This window comes from Sander vitreus, chromosome 17, assembly GCF_031162955.1.
Source record: "Sander vitreus isolate 19-12246 chromosome 17, sanVit1, whole genome shotgun sequence".
Classification (NCBI taxonomy): domain Eukaryota; kingdom Metazoa; phylum Chordata; class Actinopteri; order Perciformes; family Percidae; genus Sander; species Sander vitreus.
In genome coordinates, this window is record NC_135871.1 from 13,707,916 (window position 1) to 13,716,538 (window position 8,623).

An 8,623-nucleotide genomic window follows, 5' to 3' on the forward strand; every position below is an offset into this window, starting at 1 on the left:
TGACTTTTAATCGTTCTTCTTTAGCCCCAAAAACAATTACTTCAGTTTTATCTTTGTTTAATTGAAGAACATGTTGGCAAATCCAATCACTGATTTGTCACCCTTCTCCTCTTAAAAGGAGGGTGATTGGAGGTTGACCTGAATGAGGAAAGGGGAATAAAGAAGATGAACCTCACAGGTGGTATTTGGCATCAGGGACGGAGAAACTCTCTTGGCTCTGACGTTCGTCATGTTTTAAACTCTCTTCAGGCGGAGGTGGCTCTCTTTCAAGGTTTCTAGCGTGTTGTGTTATGTCTTGTCTGCTGCTCGAGTCCTCACTAAGACCAAGAAAGTGGATCACATCACTCCAGTTCTGAAGTCTCCACACTGGCTTCCAGTGCCTCAAAGAATTTATTTCAAAATACTTTTGCTGGTTTATAAATCACTAAACGGTTTAGGGCCGAAATACATTTCTGATCTGCTACTACACTATGAACCACCCAGACCTCTCAGGTCGTCTGGGACAGGCCTGCTTGTTGTCCCCAGAGTCAGAACTAAACAGGGGGAAGCAGCGTTTAGTTTTTATGCTCCACATATCTGGAACAAACTCCCAGAAAACTGCAGGTCTGCTGCAACTCTCAGTTCTTTTAAATCAAGGTTGAAGACCTATCTTTTCGATGTTGCCTTTCTTTAAATAAGCATTGTTGACACTGTATAACAATCTATATAAACATATAAAGAGAAATTCCTAAAACAAATAATAGAATTGAATTTATGATTATTCCGGTGACATTCTTTTGCAGTAATGGACAGGGGCTGGTCAAAAAGTTAGTCGAAGTAACTAACTAATTTAGGGAGAAGGCCTAAAAAGAAAAAAATAGTCTATAAACACTCTGAGCGAGTTCTTGACTATTTAGAGACAGACTGCAGAAGAAATAAAATAGTTTAAGAACACGTTCTGGACTATTAAGAGATTTTTGTCTGCAGGGCGGTACCGGGTTTTGCAAGGTTTGCCGAAGAAAAGAACTAAGCTTTGCGGTGATGACCACATCAAAAATGATAAGAGTATACTCAAGAAAAGCTTCTGTAACTATGGGGAATGAAACCTCAAAGCCGTGCGACGCATCTGGACCCATAGTGGGTGAGATGGTTAGAAAGTATGGACCGGACTGCTTGAGATATCTGTCATATTGGTCAAAAAGCTTTGGCTTTCCAAAAACTGGATCACTGAGTCCAGGAAAGTTATTTTATCTGCTTTTATATATTTAACTGTTTTAACTGCTCTTCAAGGTTTAATTTCTTATACTGCACTGTAATTTTTCCCGGATTTTATCTGTTTGTTTTTTTTTAATCTGTTTTCATGTAAAGCACTTTGAATTGCCCTGTTGCTGAAATGTGCTATACAAATAAAGCTGCCTTGCCTTGCCTTGTCATTGTTTAGATTCCTTTTGTTTCTTATCCTTTGCGGTGGGAACAGATGGGTGATGCAGAAGGTAAAATAGGTTTGAGGTAAACAATTTTAGTCCTGACTTGTTAAGACAAAGTCCATTGGCCTTAAACAAATTTGTCTGTGGTTGAAATTGTCATTAAGGTGCACTGAATGGAGGGCACATCTAGTTTAAAGCCAACAATCTGCTCAAGCTTTCAATTCCTCTCGTGACTGGTGGAAGACAGCCACTGGTAAACACAGCTGTATTCAAGGAGCTGGGTGTGTTCATTATATGAGTAAAGTCTTGTGACAGTATTTCATATTGTTGTCTCACAATTTCATTGTGTGCAGTATGTGCAGGATGTTTTTCAGAGTTGGGTGTGCCAGAATATGTGGGATGTCATGTCAGAAACCATATCCTTGGGAAAGAAGTAAGCCTATACTGCATGTTGGTGTTCCCTGTGCTTTTTTAACATATTTTGCAGCAAAATCACCCACAATCACAGTTTGAGGCCCAGTCATTTGCTCTTATTGTAGCCCTTTGCTTTCAGCATTACTCTCAGTCCATAAGCTGCTGTGTGTGGATGACAAGTTAAGCAGGTCATCTAACGGAGATCCAGGGTCCTGCAGCAGAAGTGCAAATCTGTTTTCAAGTTGTACACTTGATTGTTGGGGAGGTTTGGTGCTAGTTCTCCCCTTTTGCAGCTGTCTACGGCTTTGTCCTACTGAGCATAGAGGTTGAATGAGGTTTTCTGCCTGGATGGTAGTGCAGGCCAGCCAGTAACATTGCCAATCTCAGGGCCCTGGGGTCTGGCTATCACTCACCCTCCCATTTCCCAGGGAGAATATTTATTGTCAAGCCTTGTACCAAGCGCGTTCCAGAGAGGACTGCTACTTGCAGAATTATTGCCTGACAGGCAGCCCCCCTGTTTCTTAGAAGTCTAGTTGGTGCTAATAAGTCGTGTGTAAGCATTATCTCTTTTTCCACTGTCAGTTAAAGTGATGTCCTTCCCACACAGTCCTTCCACAGTAACTTTTGGTTTCAAGCACTGCAATTCTCTGTAGAATGTTGAAGAAGTCATCCCTGGAGAGGTGGTGCATCTTCCAGATAACTAGCAACAAGTGTCATCTGCATAAACAGATAGGTCATCATCGAATTCCTAAATCTATAGCCTGTAAGGCCTTAAGAACAGAATGTGCACTGAAAGGCTGAAAAAAAAATAATAACTGGAGGTGGCCACATGTGTATGGCCGCTATGTGGAGGAGGGTATTGAAAGCTGAACACATATCATTGTTTACCTAATGCTACAAGATATTCAGAATTAATGCTTGGAGGTAAGGATAACGTGACTTTCTTTTTTATCATAATCTAATGCCTTGCAGAATTTGGGTGGGTCCAAATATAGGAGCTGGTAAGTAGCCGTAGGTAGTATCACTCTAGCTGCATTTGTGCATGTATTCCTTGGGGGCCTAAGAGCCGGCCAGTGGGTTTGGATCCTGTGTATGGTGGGCTTTTGCCTAGGCAGCATTTCTCTCCCCGCTCCCAGGTTTATAAGAGGGCTAAAGGTTAAACTTAACAGTAAAGTTGCAGCTGTAAAAACTGAAACAGTGAGCTGAAAGATGCTAAAATGCTCTGTAGCATTGATAGAACCTGCAGAATAGAGTGATAATACTCTGTGGTTTTGTCATTATTAGGAAACTATGACATTACACAAAGTAATTTGATCCATTGTTAATATAAAAATATTGATTATTGCAGCTTTAAAAGTACTAAACTCTTAGCAGCAAAATGTACTTATAGTATCAAAAGTAGGCTACTCAGGCAGAGTGACCCTTGTCAGTGTTATATTAGTACATACTGTGTTATATTAATGGATTATTGTTACTGATACATTCATGTGTAAGCAGCATTTTAATGGTGTAGCTGGTCGAGGTGAAGTTTTTTTAATTGCAGTTTTTAAATGTCATATGGGTACTTTACTCATTTACTGTATACAGAAGCATTGTTTTAAAATTTTGATTTTCAAAGTAACTTGAAACTATAACTGGTGCAGGGAGCTTTGGTGGGAAATAGATGTGGTACTTTAACATAGTTATTAACTTGAACATATAAACTTGTTTAGTTTAGAGTTTAAACAGGCAGCGAAGCTTCAGCTATGCTGCAGCACCTTCTGTGCCCAGGGACCCAAGGCCAGAGCTCCTCCTCCTTCTCTCCGCTACACTGAAGAGATCTCACTCTCACTTTGTTCTCTCTCTCACAACACAGTTCATGGTGCTTGCTTTCACTGTCCATACACATCAATCTTTCTCTAGGTCCTGCTTTGTTGTTCCATCCAGATTTCTTAGTCATACTTGCGCATGTTCTCCGTAATAAAGGATAATTCTCACAGTTCTTAAGCTCTTTTAAATTTGCTCAATATATCTTACTGCTCTGCCATAACTCTACACATGTCATCAGCACAAGGAGCAAAATGGGAATCTGTAAGTCATTACCAAATGATTGCATCTCTGAAATGAAAATGAAAATTGTGAGAAAAGAGGAAAGCGGAATGGTGATTGTTGTATTGTTGGATTATGTAATACCCCACCCATTAACCTAAATGCAGGTAAGTATGACTCAACGTACATTTAGGGAAACACTGCTATTACTAGTACTTTCTTTCATTTCATACAGCACTCACATTTATTTGAAGTTTAGAACTCCAACTTTGTGTTTCAGACATGCACTTTGGGGACATGTTGCTTGTGTTCAAGTCCAACAGTTCAAATACACATCTGGGGATAAGTCGTAGCCCATTGACTGGAGGCCGGATTACATCACTATGACAGGCAACGTTGCATAAAGCTGGCAGTGTTTGACCCTCGCTAAACATGAGCAACCAGCAGGCAATTAACGGGGTTCTCACAGCCTGCCATCCTCCAACAGTCCTGCAGGCAACAAAGGAAGTAAACAAGATTCCCCTTGTTCATCCTTCCGCTTAGGATATTGGCTAAGCACACAAACAAAGGTTTGGCAGGTTGACGTTTTGAGCAGCGTCATCTGATTTTGTACTCTTTGTGACAATAACGTTGAAGTGTTCCCCTGATGCTGCATAATATCACCCAGGAAATCTTTTGCTGTGTTGAATTTACAAATCATGTATCAATCACTCCCACCCACATAGGTCACATATAAACATTTGAGAGGAGAACAAGATAAACACTGGTTATCTCACTTTGATGTAATGCCTGATCTCAGCCAAGGTATGTGAGCCATTTTCATATGAAAACTGGAATTAGATGATTTGAAAGCAAACAGGTGGTTTCTTGGAAACAATGACCCTTTTTTTTGTAAGTTCTTCTAGACTCTGTATACAATGTGTTTAACTTCTTATGATAGTCCCAGTTTGTTGACAGTGTAGGGTGACTAGTGGACAGCATTAATATGTCAATACCCAGTTAGAACCTTCTTCGGATCCAGAAAGTATAACTAGAAGTCCTGCAGCTTTGATTCATGATTCATGCTGTGTGCAGATCAGCTTGAATGTTTTCCACAGCTTTCTTGCTCCCCTATCGACTTCTCAATTGCCTCACAAAACCTATGAGAACAATTCATGAAGCTCTGTTCTGTAAAATGAAGCCTGTTGAGTGACTCAAATGTTGCTGGAAATTACTATGTGTAACAATCCATCTCAGTATGAGAGGAAATGCTCTGTGTTTCTTCTATTTGAAATAAGATCAGGAGTTTTAGATAGTATTTTTAGGCAAGAGATTCTGGTAATATTTCAGGAGGCCGAGGGATATCGTAATGGTGTCATTTTAGCCATTAAGAGAGTACGTCGGAGGTTAGAAGTTTTTCGAAAATGACATCACATGAGCCAGTTAATGCACACATCTAGTGCTTTTGTCATCAAATGTGTACAAACTGTCATTGGTTCACACAAAAACTATTTTGTGAGTGAAGATCTATTTCTGCACAAGTCATGGTCTCAGTTTTCCAAATCCTTCTGCAGCCCAGAGGCTTTGATTGATGGTTGCACTGATGTGGCTCCATACATCAGCTATAAACAATACACTGTGTCATCAGGTCAAATGAACATGCATGGTAGGAAGATACATATTGTCTGAAGTTTGCAGAAAGAAAATAAGCGAGCGTACACAAGTGTTTAAATTGAGGGAAGAGACAAAAACAAATGAAGTCAGTGACTGTGAAATTTAAGTGACCTGTGTTTGGCAAGGGAAACACTATAATATTTTGACAGTGAAAATTGCTATTGTGAGAACATTTGAAGAAAACGTCTGAGTCCAATCTTTCTTTTTTTAGGTAGGATCACTTGTCTACAGCCGTGCAAGCAGCTGTGTGGCTGTACTTAGAGCACAGCTAAATACAAATATCATCACTCTAATATGCCCACAATGACAATGCTAACACGCGGATGTTTAGCATGTATAATGTTTACCATGTTCATTTTCTTAGTTTAATGTATTAACATGCCAACATTTGCTTATTAGCACAAAACACAAAGTGCAACTAATGCTGATGGGAATGTCGTTCATTTTGCAGGTATTTGGTCATAAACCAAAATTATTGGACAGATTGAAATTTTGACCTGATGATGGAGCTAGATGAAAAGTCATTACAATCCATCCTGAGGGGAATATTAATTGATGTGTGAACCAAATGTCATGGCGATCCATCCATTAGCTGTCGAGAATCTTCACTTATACTTAAAACCACATTGTCAACCTCATGGTGGCGCTAGAGGAACAATCAGTTACTTTAGTCCTACTCCACTACGCTGTGGACAGATAGGTCTGGCAATGTGAGACTACTTCAGTCTGGACCAAAGTGATGGACCAACTGAACAACACTGCAATCCCCAAAGCCGGGCCGTTGCTTTTCCAAGAAGAATGCATGCTTGTGCCACACAGTAACATTTTGCACATACAGTAAGGTGATATAAGGAAAGCTTAATTTATTTAATTTGTATTGTATTGTCTTGTATTTAATGTGACAAGACTGCCTGTTACATGCAGAAGTCTCTTCAGTCATTTTGGAAGAAACAATGACAAGTTGGAGACTACCAATGATAAATCCATCTCTAGAGTAGACTATAGCTAAATGGGGAGGTAAACAGTCACATTGGCTTTGGAGCAACAAAGATTCATTCAAAGATCATTTGATGCCATTACCATAACCACAAGTAAACTAAAGTACTACTATACTGCAGTAAGTGAAGAGCACAGTAATAATGGCAGGAACTACCAAAGAAAATGCTGCTTCCCTCCGGATATTTAAATACATACTGTACATTATGGTGCAATTGTCATGCAAGCAGAGTTGTCATTCCATGTGGGAGATTATACAATGATATTTTACAATGCCAGCCATTCTGACCAAATTTGTTTCATTGGTATGACTCAGCGTTTGGCATGATCAACCTAAATGGACTATTTGATGTAAATCTTAACAAAAAAAGTTAATTTCTACATAACCTCTTTATTTTCATTATGCCCAGAACTATTGTATTTAACAGAAGACGTGCGATTTTCATGTTACATGTGTCACTCTCTCCAGTTCTGGATTGTGCTCCTGAGTCACACTGAACCCATTTTTTGTTAAAAACACATAAACCTCCACAGTGAAGTCACATCTTGGAGAAGAGAGCTGGAAACTAACCTGACATCCATCACTTTCATTTCATGACTACTCCTGATCCGTGGTTTTAAAAGAGGAGTCTATGTCCATTCTCTGCTGCGTAGGTAAGCATTGGACATGGTGTGGTCCAAATCACCCAGAAGGTTTTCAGAAATATCTTGAAAGTGATGGAAACCTGGACTGGGCAAATTCTGTGTTTTGAGCAAGATATTAGAGTGTGTTCTTCACTCTCTCTTTATGGCACCGTTTGGTGTAAACAAGTCTGACATGGACTTGTTGCTAACTCTTATTCTTCTCTTTTCATTTATAAATATTACATGACTTTAAATACATTACAATTTCACTTCCAATGCCTACATTTGCTTTGCTGTAGCTCTGCACTTTTTGAAAGTGATGTTGAGGATGCCAACTCCTCTGGTTAAGCCTCATTACTTAGTACTACTGTTGGTAAAAGTGAGTGAATACAGATTTTAGAAATGAAAGGTATTAGTGGAGGCATCGTGATGATAGTAATTACATTATTTATGGTTAATGGCTATAGTATAAAAAAGTCTAGTTCATACCAAAAGCTATAAAAACTAAAAGCCTATACTAGCTTTACACTAAAACAGCCATTGGAGACTTTGATGATTAATGATTTAAAAGAAACATATTAAATTAAATTAAAACCCATCTTGAGAAACTATAAATGACAGCTGCACCATGTCTAATGAGTGCAAGTCTGTGGAGCATTTCAACTTTTTCCACCCCTGACAGTTTGAATGTGATGTTCTCTTTGGTCACTGCAGAATGCTTTTATCATCAGTGAGCATCTTCATATTCTTGTATGTCTGACTAACCGTTCACTACTGTTTCTAATTTCTGTCAGGCTAGTTAATCCATGTTGTTGAAAAGCAGTATCCCCATTTGTTAAGAAACTGTCTGCTCTTCAGCCCCTTTTTTCCTCTAAATGGAATGCACATTTCCAATTGACGCAAACCATCTCTGAGACGTATCCTATTGGTACACATATGCCTACCCACATCCAGAGCTATGATCCCTCTACAGTGCTCCAAGAATGAGACGTTGTATCAGGACGATCTCCAGGCGCAAGATACTGCTTGCCAGAAAAGTGGAAGCATCCAAAGTATCTATTGTATTAGAGGTCATTTTTATGCTTTTTTTTCTCACATTGCAGACATACCTGGGATTCTCACTTTGAGTTATTGATGTTTTGCAAGTTTTGAATTATAGCACTGCTTTAGTCAAAATGCTGTTACCCACAAATTCAAAATCTACTTTTTGCTTGTGTTATTTATTTAGAAAATAACCTATAAGATTCAGGAAAGTTGTGGTCAAAATTCTGTTTAATACCGCACACATATCTGAATGTATATACAAACTGCTGTTTTTTTATTGTATTTTTGAAGAGCACCTAGCCTACTGCTGCTACAGCTATTGAACATATTTTTGGTTTCTTTATCGCCATAACTTTGTCCCTCCAGAGTAAAAAAAAGCCCACTCCCCTCCACCTCTCTTCCCCAGTGAAAGTACTCCAGACACAGTGGGAAGGTGGGCTTGATGGGGAGGGGATAGT